Source organism: Scyliorhinus canicula, chromosome 1 (assembly GCF_902713615.1).
Source record: "Scyliorhinus canicula chromosome 1, sScyCan1.1, whole genome shotgun sequence".
Classification (NCBI taxonomy): Eukaryota; Metazoa; Chordata; class Chondrichthyes; order Carcharhiniformes; family Scyliorhinidae; genus Scyliorhinus; species Scyliorhinus canicula.
The window spans coordinates 269,784,632-269,798,621 of NC_052146.1; the positions used below are offsets into that span (position 1 = coordinate 269,784,632).

The window sequence follows — 13,990 nt, forward strand, 5'->3', positions numbered from 1 at the left end:
TTTATTTATTAACAATGCGTTTTGACTACCTTTTTGTGAACCGCAGGCAACAAATGCTGTCCTTGCCAAATCCTTGCCAGCGATGCCCATATCCTGTGAAAAGAATAAAAAAGTAACTGGACTTGTTTTCACATTCATCTTGTTCAATTCCCCTCAAGTTTTTTAAAAATAACAATAATAATAATCGCTTATTGTCACAAGTAGGCTTCATTGAAGTTACTGTGAAAAGCCCCTAGTCGCCACATTCCGGTGCCTGTTCAGGGAGGATGCATGACAAGTTGAATTATTTGTTTTTATAAAAAAATGTGAGAAAACCTGCCCATTCCAGCTTTGAATGCTACCAAAAACGTTACCTGGCCCAAGCTTTCTGTCTCTGGTGTCTCTTTGCCTCCTTCGTCATTTCTGGATCTACAATCTTTCAACCAGACCGCTTCTCTTCTGCATCCACCTGCGCTCTTCACCCATGTGTGAATGGTTCTGTGCTATCTCAGTATCAGCATTAACCTCTGATCCTAGCTTGAAACAGTGAGAAGTCTTTTCACACCAGGTTAAAGTCCAACAGGTTTGTTTCGAATCACTAGCTTTCGGAGGGCAACACCGTCATCATGTGAATGAAGTGGTCGGTTCCACAAATACATACAAAGGCAAATTCAATGAAGCAAGATGATACTTTGAATGCGAGTATTACCTGCAAAGACTTGCATTCAAAGTATCATCTTACATCATTGAATTTGTCCACAAATTCATATGATGGGTGCTGCAAGGGGACTTGCGGGGGGGGAAGGGATCTGAAGAGGGGGAACCTCCTGGAACCCCAAATAGGGGGGGGGGGTTCACTTGATGGGGGGTAGTGCCCATGTGTGTGGGGGTGACATTGGGGTGTGGGGGTGACATTGCCCATGGGTAAGGGGCATGGGGGACTCACAAGCTCACTTAGGCACCTTTTCAAAATGCCGGCCTGATCTCTTGAGTTCAGGTCCCCAGTGCGAAAAAAATTCTACATGTGGGCTAAACCGGTGAGAAACTCCCCAGGACCCAAAAAAGTGACTCGGTATCATTGACTAGCGGTGGGGAACACGCCGGCAAAGCTGGCGGGAGACTCCCTGAAAACCCCACGACAAATTAACTTCGAAATGTTTTGGGAGAATCGCGCCCTTTATCTTTATCTACTCTGGTCGGAATTCTCCTGTCATTGGAATTCGATTTTCCTGCTGGCAGCGCACTCCTTTAAATCAGATAGCCCCGTTACCATTTAATTCTAGTGAAACAGGCCCAATTTGTGCAATCTCTCCTCTTAACTTGACCCCTGTAATCCAGGTATCCTTTTTGTAAGCCTATGTTGCACTCCCTCCAAGGCCAATATATCCTTCCTGAGGTGAGGCCCAGAACAGCTCACCGTACTGTAAGTGGAGTCTAACCAGGGTTTTGTAAAGCTGCAGCATAACTTGGGTGACTTTATAGTCCAATCCTCCAGATATAAAGACTAGCATTCCAATAACCTCTTTCATTATTCTCCACATTTGTTCCTGACATTTTAAAAATTGATGCACCTGAACCCCCAAGTCTCTTTGTACATCCACTGTTCTTAACCTCCTCCCATTTAGAAAGTATCCTGCTCTATCCTTTTTTGGTTCAAAATGGATAACCTCACACTTGCTTACATTACATTTTGCCCATTCACCTAGTCTGTCATTATCTCCTTTCAATTTTATGCTGTCATCTAGACTGTCTACAATGCCGCCTAGCTTTGTATCATCAGCAAATTTGAATACAATATGCCATAATCCAAATCATTAATGATGGGGATGCAGAGGCGATTCACCAGGATGGTGCCTGGGGTGGAACATTTAAGTTATGAAGAGAGATTGGATGGCCTTGGGTTGTTTTCACTGGAGCAGAGGAGACTGAGGAGGCAACCTGATCGAGGTGCACAAGGTTATGAGGGGCAATGGCAGGGTAGATAGGGAGCAGCTGTTCCCCTAAGTTGAAGGGTCAGTTACATAGGTACACAAGTTCAAGGTCAGGGGCAAGAGATTTAGGAAGGATTTGAGGAACAAATATTTTACCCAGAGGGTGGTGACGGTCTGGAATGCACTGCCTGGGAGGATGGCAGAGGCGGGATGCCTCGCATCCTTTAAAAAGTACCTGGATGAGCACTTGGCACGTCATAACTTTCAAGGTTATGGGCCAATTGCTGGCAGGTCAGGTGTTTTCCATGCGTCGGTGCAGACTCGATGGGCTGAAGGGCTTCTTCTGTGCTCTATTATTCTATGATGAATAATGTGAATAATTGAGGCCCCAACACAGAAACCTATGGTACATCAGGAGTCACACCCTGCCAATTAGAGTACTTACCCATTATCGCCATTCTCTGTTGCCTGGCACTCAACCAAATTCCTAACCATGTCAATAATTTACCCTCAACTCCATGGGCTTCCACCTTCATTAACAGTCTCTTATGTGGGACTTTATCAGATGCCTTTTGGAAGTCTATATAAATAATATCCATTGACATTCCCCTGTCCCCACTGCCTTAGTCACCTCTTCAAAAAATTCAATGAGATTTGTCAGGCTTGATCTTCCCTTCACGAATCCACGCTGGCTCTCCCTGATCAACCAAAATTCTTTCAAGGTGTTCAGTTACCCGATACCTGATTATGGACTCCAGCAATTTCCCTATCACAGGCATTGGGCTAACAGTCTGTCCCCTTTCACCTTTCGTAAGAAGTGGAATGACATACAATTTTCCAATCCAGAGGGACTAAACCTGAATACAGGGAACTCGGAAAGATTATTGTGACGGCATTTACAATGTGCTCCCCTACTTCCTTTAACACCCTCGGATGGAAACTGTCAGGTCCTGTCACATTAATTTCCAAGTTACTGATGCTGTACTTGCGTTTATTATATTGTCATGTGAGTGTCCCTTTAAGAAAGATTTTTGTCTTATCAAATGGCACCAGTGATGTCATTGTGTGGGTGGAGCTCGGCTGTGGCTGTGTGAGTTTTACTTTCGCCTTCACATTTGACTGATGTGGACTCAGACAGGAGAAAAAAGTGTTTTGGCCTCTCTCTCTCTAGTTTCATTTTAAATATCTGTTCCAGTAAAAATCACCTTGGTGGTGGCTTTTAAGATGTAGTTTGCTTTCCAGAAGGGTTTAAACCTGCTGGTGAGACGGGGTCCGAATCTCAGGGAAAGCCAGTCTATTCAAGTGAGAATGCGGAGTGCTGGGCCATGCCCTTGAAAAGGAGTTTTGGTTTATGGGATTCTGTTTTTGAATTGGAGCAGTTAAGGGGGATTCATTAAGTATTATACATAGATTACTGTAGCAGTTGGGGGTCTTTATGTTTGTAATTAATTTTTAAAATTCTTGCTGTGTGTTCTTAGAATAAAGCTTATTTTGATTAAAGTGTCTAGGAAGATTGTTGAATCGCATCTCCAGTGAAGGCTCTTGTGCTCATTCTAGACAAATTCAACATAAAACTATAAGTCAGGTGAACTCCATAACTCACTTTGGAGATTTTAAACCCTAGCCCATACAAAATTGTGTGCTCGTCTGGGATAAAAGTCCATCTTTCATGATTGGGTTGGCTTAGTGAACTTAGACAGTGAGGGGTGAACTTACTTGTGTTTGCATTTCAGGTGTATTCAAGTTTAAATAGGGAGTGTGTTGTGGGCAATGGCTATTTCAGAGGCTCATAAGATTTTGGGGGTGGAGAAGGTCACGAGTAGTACCTTAAAAACTGAGACTAAAAAAGGCTTTTAGGTTTGGCAAAAACATTGCAGTTGACATTGCTTAACAACATACGAAAAGAAGAGGTAATTGTGGCGGTAGCTGAGCACTTAAAATTGCCTGAGACACAGTGTGAATCATTGGAAATGGCAAGAATTCAATTACAGATCAAACAGCTTGAACATGAATAAAAGTTAAAGCAGCTTGAACATGAAAAAGAATTAAAGCAGCTTGAATTCAAAATGAGGACAAAAGAAAGAATAGTACGAGGAGAACAAAAAGTGAGAGAAAGGGAGGTACAGATCAGGGGAAAAGAGAGAGAAGAAAAAGAGAGTGACTTTAATCTTCAGAAACTTGCCATGAGACGTGAATGTCAGTTAAAATAATTGGAGGTAAAGAGAAACGTACAGTCTGACGATAGTGAGAAAGAGCAAGAACGTCATAGTCGAATGCTTGGTGGGAATCTATTTAAATATGTCCAAGCATTGCCAAGGTTTGATGGAAAGGATGTTGAAGCCTTTTTAATTTCATTTGAGAAGGTGGTTAAACAAATGAAATGGCCACAGGACATGTGGGTATTACTGGTTCAAACAAAGTTAGTAGGTAGAACTAGTGAAGTGTTGGCATCACTATCAGAGGAGGTATCTGGGTGTATGAGGAGGTGAAAATATCCATCTTGGGTGCATATGAACTACCGCCTGAAGCCTACAGACAGGTTTAGAAATTTAAGGAAAGAACCTGGTCAAGCATACATAGAGTTTGAAAGGATCAGAGTAATTTTGATAGGTGGATAAAGGCTTTGAAAATAGACCAAATGTATGAAGCTCTTAGAGAAATTTTGGAGGAGTTTAAAAAGTCAATTCTTGATGTAGTGAGAACTCATGTGGAAAACCAGAGGGTTAAAACTGCAAGATTAGAGGGCAGCACGGTGGCACAGTGGTTAGCATTGCTGCCTCACGGCGCTGAGGTCCCAGGTTCGATCCCAGCTCTGGGTCACTGTCTGTGTGGAGTTTGCACATTCTCCCCGTGTTTGCATGGGTTTCGCCCCCACAACCCAAAACGATGTGCAGGGTAGGTGGATCGGCCACGCTAAATTGGCCCTTAATTGGAAACAAAACAACTGGGAGATGAGCAGCAGAAATGGCGGGTGATTATGAATTGGTTCATGAATCAAAGTTTGGTTTCTGACATCAGTTTCAGCCTGTGAAGGATTGAAACTGGGGAAAAGAGAAATACTCAAGTGGTAAAAGTAAAGGTGATCTGATGGGAGATAATATGGATAGTGTACCTCAGATTTAAAAAGAAATCCAGGAGGGTGGAAGAGAAATTAAAAGTTTCAGATGTCTTTACTGTAAGAAACAAGGCCATGTAAAGTCAGTGTTGGTGGTTGAAGAAAAGCACTGGGAAGGCTGATGTGGTAAAACAGGATAAGCCAGTGGGGTTTGTTAAAGTGGTACAAGAAGGCCCAATTGAAGCGAAGGAGGTGCGAAAGAATGTACAGCCTGATCAACAGGTGATTGATAAGAAGCTGCCAGGTCTCTTTAAAGAATTTACTCGTGTGGTTAAAGTTTACTCAAGTATATCAGGCGAAGTAGGTAAAGAAGTCTGAAATTTCTAATTTTTGAAAAAATTTGACTTTTTAAAAAATTCGGAGTACTCAATTCATTTTTTCCAATTAAGGGGCAATTTAGGGTGGCCAATACACCTACCCTGCACATCTTTGGGTTGTGGGGGTGAAACATGCAAACACGGTGAGAATGTGCAAACTCCACACGGACAGTGACCCAGAGCCGGGATCGAACCTCGGCATCATGAGGGAGCAGTGCTATCCACTGCGCCACTGTGCGGCCCAAGAAGTCAGAATTTTAAGAGATATGGGAGCTAGTCAATCTTTGATGGTAAGAGATGAGGAGTTATGTATTTTCGGAGGAATATTGCCATAAAAGGTGGTAAGATGTGGAATTCAGGTCGAGAAATCAAAAAATGAAGATAAAGTTGAAGTGCAATTATCAGAAATGATTTTTGATCAGATGGTTGGAAAAGAACAGGTGGAGGATGAGGCGGATATTTTTAGTTAGGAAAGTTGGCAGAGTAACAACAAAAAGATATAGAAATAAAACCGGTGTATCAGAAAGCATGCACGGAAGAGGAATCTGAGTGTATACCAGAATGTTATTACCGTAAAAATGATGTCTTCATGAGAAAATGGAGACCTTTATATCTGAAGGCAGATGAAAAGTGGGAAGAATTTCATCAAGTGGTATTGCCAGTAGGGTATAGAAAAGAGGTGCGCGAGTAGCACATGCGGTACCAGTAGGAGGTCATTTGAGAGTAAAGAAAACTCGAGCTAAAACACAAAAACATTTTTATTGGCCTGTACTACATAAAGATGCAGTTAAATTTTATCAATCATGTCACACATGTCAAATGATAGGAGAACCTCAAGCGATAATATAACCAGCGCCCGTAATACCTATTCCAGCATTTGAGGAACCTTTTACAAGGATTTTAAATGATTGCGTAGGACCGCTTCCTAAAACAAAAAGTGGGAATCAATATCACGGGAGCACAGTTGCTTCACAGCTCCAGGGGGCCAGGTTTGATTCTGGCTGGGGCCACTGTCTGTGCGGAGTCTATACGTTCTCCCCGTATCTGTGTGGGTTTCTTCCAGGTGCTCTGGTTTCCTCCCAAGTCCAAAGATGTGCAGGTTAGGTGGATTGGCCATGATAAATTGTCCTTAGTGTCCAAAAAGGTTAGGTGGGGTTACTGGGTTATGGGAATGGGGTGGAAGTGTGGGCTTAAGTGGGGTGCTCTTTCCAAGGGCCAGTATAGACTTGATGTGCCGATGGCCTCCTTCTGCACTGTAAATTCTATGATTCTATGAACTTTTGACTATTATGGATATGTCTACTAGGTTTCCAGAGGCCATTTCAGTACGTAATATTACAGCTAAAAAGATTGTTACTTAAATTTTTTATTATATATGGACTAACCACAGAAATACAATCTGATCAAGGTTCAAATTTTACCTCAAAGTTATTCAAGAAGGTTAAAGATAGCTCAGGAGTAAAACAATGTAAATCAACTGTGTACCATCCAGAATCGCAGGGAGCGTTAGAACGGTGGCATCAGACGTTAAAGACAATGGTGAAGGCTTATTGTCAAGATTATCCAGAGGATACTTACCTTGCAGGGGTGAAACCATGATGAGGAAGGTGGTTCGCCCAGGAAGAGGCTAGCCCATTGCACTTCGGGTGTGCTGACGCCTGCGATGTCCCCAAATGCGGGATACTTGACTGCAAAATTTGTGGTAGTGGGGGACTACTGTTCGCACTCTCCCCTGATTTAAAAAAAAAGATTATCCAGAGGATTGGGATAAAGACTCTTATCCTATCCCACGGTTGGAGGATTGCATTGAGAAGGTGGAACAATCAGCTTTTATCCCCAAACTGGATTTACTTAAATGTTACTGGAGGTACCTTTATCCATAAGGACGAAGGAGATTTCAGATTTTGTGACTCCAAATGGTATATACCAATTCAAAGTTATGCCATTTGGCATGAAAAATGCCTCAGCCACATTTCAACGATTAACTAACAAAAGTCATTTCAGGATTACCCAATTGTGCGGTGTACATAGACAATCTGGTGATTTTTAGTCAGACGTGGAAAGAATATTTGAAGCATCCGATGGAGTTATTAGATCTACTTCAGGAGGCGGGTTTGGTGGTAAACCTAGCCAAAAGTGAGTTTGGAAAAGCCCAAGTCATGTTCCTTGGCCATACAATTGGACATGGACAAATTGTCCCACGGGATGTGAAAACAAAAGTTATTGGGAGTTTCCAATACCCTCAACACAAAGGGAAATAATGAGATTTCTTGGCATGAGTGGTTTTTGCCGTAAATTTGTGCCGAAGTTTAGCAGTGTGGTTGCTCCACGGACGGACGTGTTGAAGAAGTGTAGCAAATTTCAATGGACGGCGGAGTGTCAACAGGCATCTAACGGCCTGAAGGCTGTGTGAACCACTACCCTGTGTTGGCCATCGCAAATTACACAAAACCATTCAAGGTGGCTGTTGATGTAAGTGATGTCGGCGGAGGTGCTGTGCTCCTACAAGAAGACGACGAAGGAATAGAGCAGCCTGTTAGGCATTTTTCAAAAAAATTAATGATCACCAGAGGAAGTATTCAACAATTGAAAAGGAGACTTTGAGCTTGGTGCTGGCTTCGCAACATTTTAACATTTTATGTTCCCAGCAATTCATCCGATCATAATTCTTTGTTTTGGGAGAAATTCAAGAATAAAAATGCCAGACTGTTTCGATGGAGTTTATTATTACAGCCATTTAATTTAAAACTTATACATGTGGCAGGACGAGAAAACGCAATAGCCGATGCTTTGTCATGAATGTAATGAAGAGAACCAGGTTCAATGGTGGAAGACGAAAAACTAAAATCGACTATTATTGTAAACGTTTGCCTGTTTTGGTGTTTTAAAATTTATGTATGTTTATTGCCAAGTGTTAAGAATGGACAAGTGAAAAATGAAACCATCTTTGAAGTTTTTTTTTCCTGGGGGGAGGCGTCATGTGAGTGTCTATTTAAGAAAGGTTTTTGTCTTATCACATGGCTTCAGTGATGTCATTGTGTGGGTGGAGCTGGGCTGTGGCTGTGTGAGAGTTTTACTTTCGCTTTCACATTTGACTGCTGTGAACTCAGACAGGAGAAAGAAGTGTTTTGGCCTCTCTCTCTAGTTTCATTTTAAATATCTGTTCCAGTAAAAATCACCTTGGTGGTGGCTTTTAAGATGTAGTTTGCTTTCCAGAAGGGTTTAAACCTGCTGGTGAGACAGGGTCCGAATCTCAGGGAAAGCCAATCTATTCAAGTGAGAATGCAGAGTGCTGGGCCATGCCCTTGAAAAGGAGTTTTGGTTTCTGGGATTTTGATTTTGAATTGGAACAGTTAAGAGTGAATTCATTAAGTGTTATACATAGATTACAGTTGCTGTGGTGGGTCTTTATGTTTGTAATTGATAAATTATTGCTGTGTGTTTATATAAAATAATAATTGCTGCCATGAGCGGCATGGTAGCACAGTGGTTAGTACCGTTGCTTCACAGCGCCAGGGTCCCAGATTCGATTCCCGGCTTGAGTCACTGTCTGTACAGAGTCTGCACGTTCTCCCCGTGTCTTTGTGGGTTTCCTCTTGGTGCTCCGGTTTCCTCCCACATGTCTCCAAAGACGTGCTGTTAGGTGAATTGGACATTCTGAATTCCCCCTCAGTGTACCCGAACGTGCGCCGGAATGTGGCAACTCGGGGATTTTCACAGTAACTTCGTTGCTGTGTTAATGTAAGCCTACTTGTGACACCAATAAAGATTATTATTATTATTAAATTTTAACTAAGTTCTTGGAATAAAGCTTATTTTGATTAAAGTGTCTGGGAAGACTGTTGAATTACACCTCAATTGAAGGCTCTTGTGCTCATCCTAGCCAAATTCAACAAATAGTTATAGGTCAGGTGAACTCCATAAAAGACTTTGGGGATTTTAAAAGCCTGGCCCATAACAATATTAAGTCCCTGTCTTCTGGGTGGAATGATGGCACAGTGGACAGCACTGCTGCCTACGGCGCTGAGCACTGGGATCGATCCCGGCTTTGGGTCACTGTCTGCGTGGAGTTTGCATGTTCTTTCTGTGTCTGCGTGGGTTTCACCCCACAACCCAGGTAGGGTGGATTGGCCACACTAAATTTCCTGTTAATTGGAAAAAAATAATTGGGTACTCTAAATTTATTTTTTTTAATGTCCCCGTCTTCTAGCGACTATTATTTTTTTCAGACTTCCGAGTTATCCTCCTTTTCAACTGTAAATACTGAGGCAAAGTAATTCTGCAACATGTCTGCCGTTCCCCCATAATCAACAACACTAAGATGGTGCGAGTGTTGACCATTTTGGGTGCAATAGCTGATCAAAAATGCTGTGTTGCAGATTTCATGCCACGCTGTTCTCTCTGATGATCTTGGCATTATCACATTGCTGTTTCGTGGTCGCTTGCTGTGTGCAAATTGACGGCTGCATTTCCCACATTGCGACAATGACTACTCTTCAGTCTCTGGAACACTTTGAGATGCCACGTGGTCTTAAAGTGCTCTGTAAATGCAAATATTTTTGTTCATGTTTATTAAATGTTAATATTTGTTTTCCAAGAATAACCAGATTGTTGTTCTGTAAAATACACTGGGTAGTGAAGCAGTTCCAATGAAAAGTCAGTTAAATTTGCGTACCGAGTTGCTTGGTTTGCAGCTGAGTGTTACAGATGATTTGCAGTATATGCTGTGGAGCACATAAAATTTGTCATTTGCTTTTTCCTGCCTTAAAGAATACTTGTCTCCAATTTTATACTCTTCGGAAAGGCAGTGACTCGTGTTTGGGCACACAAGTACTGGCAGCCATCTGTCTTACTCGAGTAGCTAGTCTTCATGTTAACACTGAGAAAGGCTACTTGATCATGGGCTTTACACAACAGAGTCTGATCCTGCCTTTGAATGCTATGGTTACACTTTGCAGCATGGGTTACTGGTTAGGCATCTGGAGGAGGGGTTCCAGGAGTCACTTAAAATCTCGACTGAAAATTAAAGAAACTGGCTGGGAAGGAGAAGTGGTAAAATGTCAGCACAAAAAGCTGAGCAGATGGTAACCGAACTTCAAGGGGGCCAAGAGTTAACAGTTTAAAACCACAAGAAATGCCACAGTGAACTAGCTAACAGAAGTACTTGGGCAATAAATCCAGACAAAAAAATGCTGTCAAGCAGTCTTGACCCGCAATGGACCAGATTCAAAGAATGCATCTGTAACGAATAATTAAACAACAGCCCCACCCCTAGCACAATCCTCTTAACAAACAAAATAGAGGAAGAACAATAAAGTCCTTAATGTTATTTGCATAGCAAATATAACCCACTCTGCAATAAAACCAAGAGATGCTGGAAATACTCAGCAGTATTCTGCCTGTAGAGACAGAATTAGAGGGCGCGATTCTCCAAAATGGAGACTTAAGTGTTCGCGCCGTCATGAACACCGTTGCGTTTCACGATGGCGCGAAACGGGCATGTGGACGACCAATTCTGTCCCGCTCCAGCCTCCCTTCCTGGCGCCAAATGGGCCGCGCCAACCCGCACATGCGCAGGGGACATCTTCAGCGCGCCGCCCCCTACGCAATGGCGTGGGGGTTCAGGGGCCAGCCGCGCAAAGTAGGCCCAGGGGTTGAGAGGCCAGCCTGCCAATTGGTGGGGCCACGATCGTGGGCCAGACCCCATCAGAGGCCGCCCCCCCAACCCTTCGCGCAGAGGTGCCACCGGCAGTGACCAGGTGTGAACGGCACCAGCGGGCATCTGCTTTTTCCGCTCGGTCCATTCGGCCCGGATAATCTACGGCCCCGCTGCGTACAGCGGCCGGCGATGCGTCAAACACACCGGCGCAAATGGTGCTGATTCTCCGCAGCTCGGAGAATCGCGCGCCGACGTTGGGGCGGCGTGGCTCGGTTGCGGCGATTCTCTGGCCCGGCGCGGGGCTCGGAGAATCGCTCCCAGAGGATGGGGTTTTCCAGTCCTGCTGCAATGAGCCATTCAAATTTCTCTTAACTTCGGCAGGGCTGGAAGATCCCACCTTGCGGGAGGGGCTTGAAAACCTCACCCGGAGTTACATTTCATCTTCGTGATCTTCCTTCAGAATTCAACCTGTACTTGTATTCACCTCTTCCCCAACTCATCAAATATTCAGAACCTAAATGCAATCACCTTTCTCACTGAACCAAAATTCCACCAAAGAAAGATGATGGAGCCCAAAGAGAAAATGCTGGAAAACCTTAGCAGGTCTGGCAGCATCTGTAGGGAGAGAATAGAGCTAGGACGGGATTCTCCGTCTCCCCACTGGTTCGGAGAATCGCTGGGGATCGGCGTGAATCCCACCCCCGCCGTACTCCGAATTCTCCGACCCCCCAAAAATCACCCCGGCGTGAATCGCACCGCCCGCTTCTGAGAATGGCGGAGACCGGCACGACTCAATGGGCGCCGGGGCCGCTCGAATGGGGTGAAGTCCCACCCGTTTAACAAGGGTCCCGCTGGCGTAAATCAAGGTTGGTCCGTACCGGCGAGACACAGCTACGTGGGCGGCCTCCGGGGTTCTCGGGAGGGGGGGGGGCAGCATGGGGCGATCTGGCCTCGGGGGGTGCCCCCGCGATCGAGGCCCACCAATCCGCGGGCGGGCCTGTGCTGTGGGGCACTCTCTTCCTCCACGTCAGCCTTGTACCGATCCGCGATGGCCAACGCGGAGATGAAACTCCCCATGCGCATGCACGGGACTGACGCCAGCAGACGCTGGCGCTCCCGCGCATGCATCAACTTGTGCCGGCCGGTGGAGACCCTTTGGCGCCAGTTGACGTGGCGCCAAGCCTCCTCCCGCCGGCTGGCACGGCGCAAACCACTCCGGCGCCATCCTGGACCCCGAAGGTGCGGAGTAATCCGCACCTTTGGGGCGGCTCGACGCCGGAGTGGTTCCCGCCAAGGTGTCTGCCGGTTTTTCCCACCCCGAGGATTTGCGCAGAACCCGTCCCTAACGTTTCGAGTCCAGATGACTCTTTGTCAAAGATGATAGAGCCATCCCTCTCCTTCGCACCCCATCCGCTGAGCATTAAACTCTTTAACAGGATCTAAGTGGAGTTGGATTCTTCCCCCATGGTGACTGATTACAATTGATCTCTCCCAGCACTGCAGCTTTCCTCACAGAGCAAAAGGAGTCCAAACATATTCTCACGTCAAAGTGGACTCTTTCGCCCTTTTCCCCCTTACCTCAGAGCGAGATGGGACCATTACTTGTCCAGGTGCGGCAAGACTGCAGCAGCCTCCAGACTTGGGCTGCGATATGTCAAAAACATGGATGCCTCACAAGTGCCAGGCAGTGACCATCTCCAGCAATAAAAAGCCTAACCATCTCCTCTGACATTCCATTATGTCGCTGACACCAAATGTCCCACCGCCCAACAGCTTTGGGATCACCAGTGACCAGAAAGTGAACTGGAAAAATCATAAGTCTGCCTAGAGGAAGACCAGGGTAGGGATGCTATGGAAAGTGGCTCATCTCTTGACTCCCCAGAGTCCTTCCACTTCACCTTTGTTCTTTTGAAGGCAGTGATGGCCCAATCTCTCCTCATACAGAATTCGCTTCTGGGCGAATACTAAAAGTACGTTAAGAGACGATTGGAATATTGACCGATAACTCTAGGGGTGCTAGAGTACAAAAGGATGTATGACCTCGTTTTGAGGGTTGTGTTCTGCTCCTTGGGAAGGATATATTGCCCTTGGAGAGGTGCAGCAGAAATTCACCACCATTATATTTGAACTAATAGGGTTAAATTATAACTACAAGTCAAATTTTCTGCTTGTATTCACTTGAACACAGAAGATTTAAGCGGTGATCAAATTAAGACATTTAAAATAATTAAGGGAATTGATAGGGGCAGATGGAGAGGAGCTATTCCCTCTGGTGTGAAAGTTCAGGAAAAGGCATAACTCAAAAAATGAAAGCTCAGCTGTTCGGGGGTGATGTCGGGAAGCACTTGAGAAAAAAGGTAGTGCACATCTGGAACTTTTTTGTTTTCCGTTTTCACCCCAGCAAAGAATATCTGTTCGAGACTCGATCAGTTGAAAATTTCAGAACTTTGAGATAAATTTTTTTTTAAGCTAAGGATATTGAGACTTATGCAACCAAGGCAGGTAGATGGAATTAAGATGCAGATTAGCCATGATCTATTAAAATGTCAAAGCAGGTGTGAGGTAGCAAATGGATTACTCCTGTTCCTTTATATAAAGATCAAATGTTCAATCAGTCATGCTCAGTGTTGGATCCATCTTAAAATCCTGAGGGTGCACTGAATAAAGCAAATTAATCTGTAATTTCAAGGCTTTTAGAACGACCGATGTGTTGCCATATCAAAGTCATTCCATTTGGTGAATCTTTTGTGGATTGGTTCTCTGAATATTTAGATTCGTCATTGCTGTTTTATTCTTGTGGATGCGAATCTCGATCTCATTTAGGTAGTGTTCCCTGCAGGTTTTTGCAGTTTCTGAACTGTGGTTGTAAAATTCTTATTGAGCTTTTGAGATTTCATGAGTAGATTTCAGTTATTGTAGCTTGTTCTCTGCTTCGGGTCTGGTCTGTTCCTGGCTTCTAATGTCTGTGAGGATCAAGTGCACATTTGGA

At 44.4% G+C, this 13,990-nt stretch overlaps 1 protein-coding gene and 1 non-coding gene across 5 annotated transcripts in view; both read left to right on the forward strand.

The window, feature by feature from the left end:
- pigf (phosphatidylinositol glycan anchor biosynthesis, class F) overlaps positions 1–13,990 on the forward strand; it is an 86,657-nt gene that overhangs the window by 47,868 nt on the left and 24,799 nt on the right. The window lies entirely within an intron of this gene.
- Positions 6,913–7,077, forward strand: LOC119978431. The gene has a single exon (XR_005463451.1). It is a non-coding gene; the product is annotated as a U1 spliceosomal RNA (small nuclear RNA).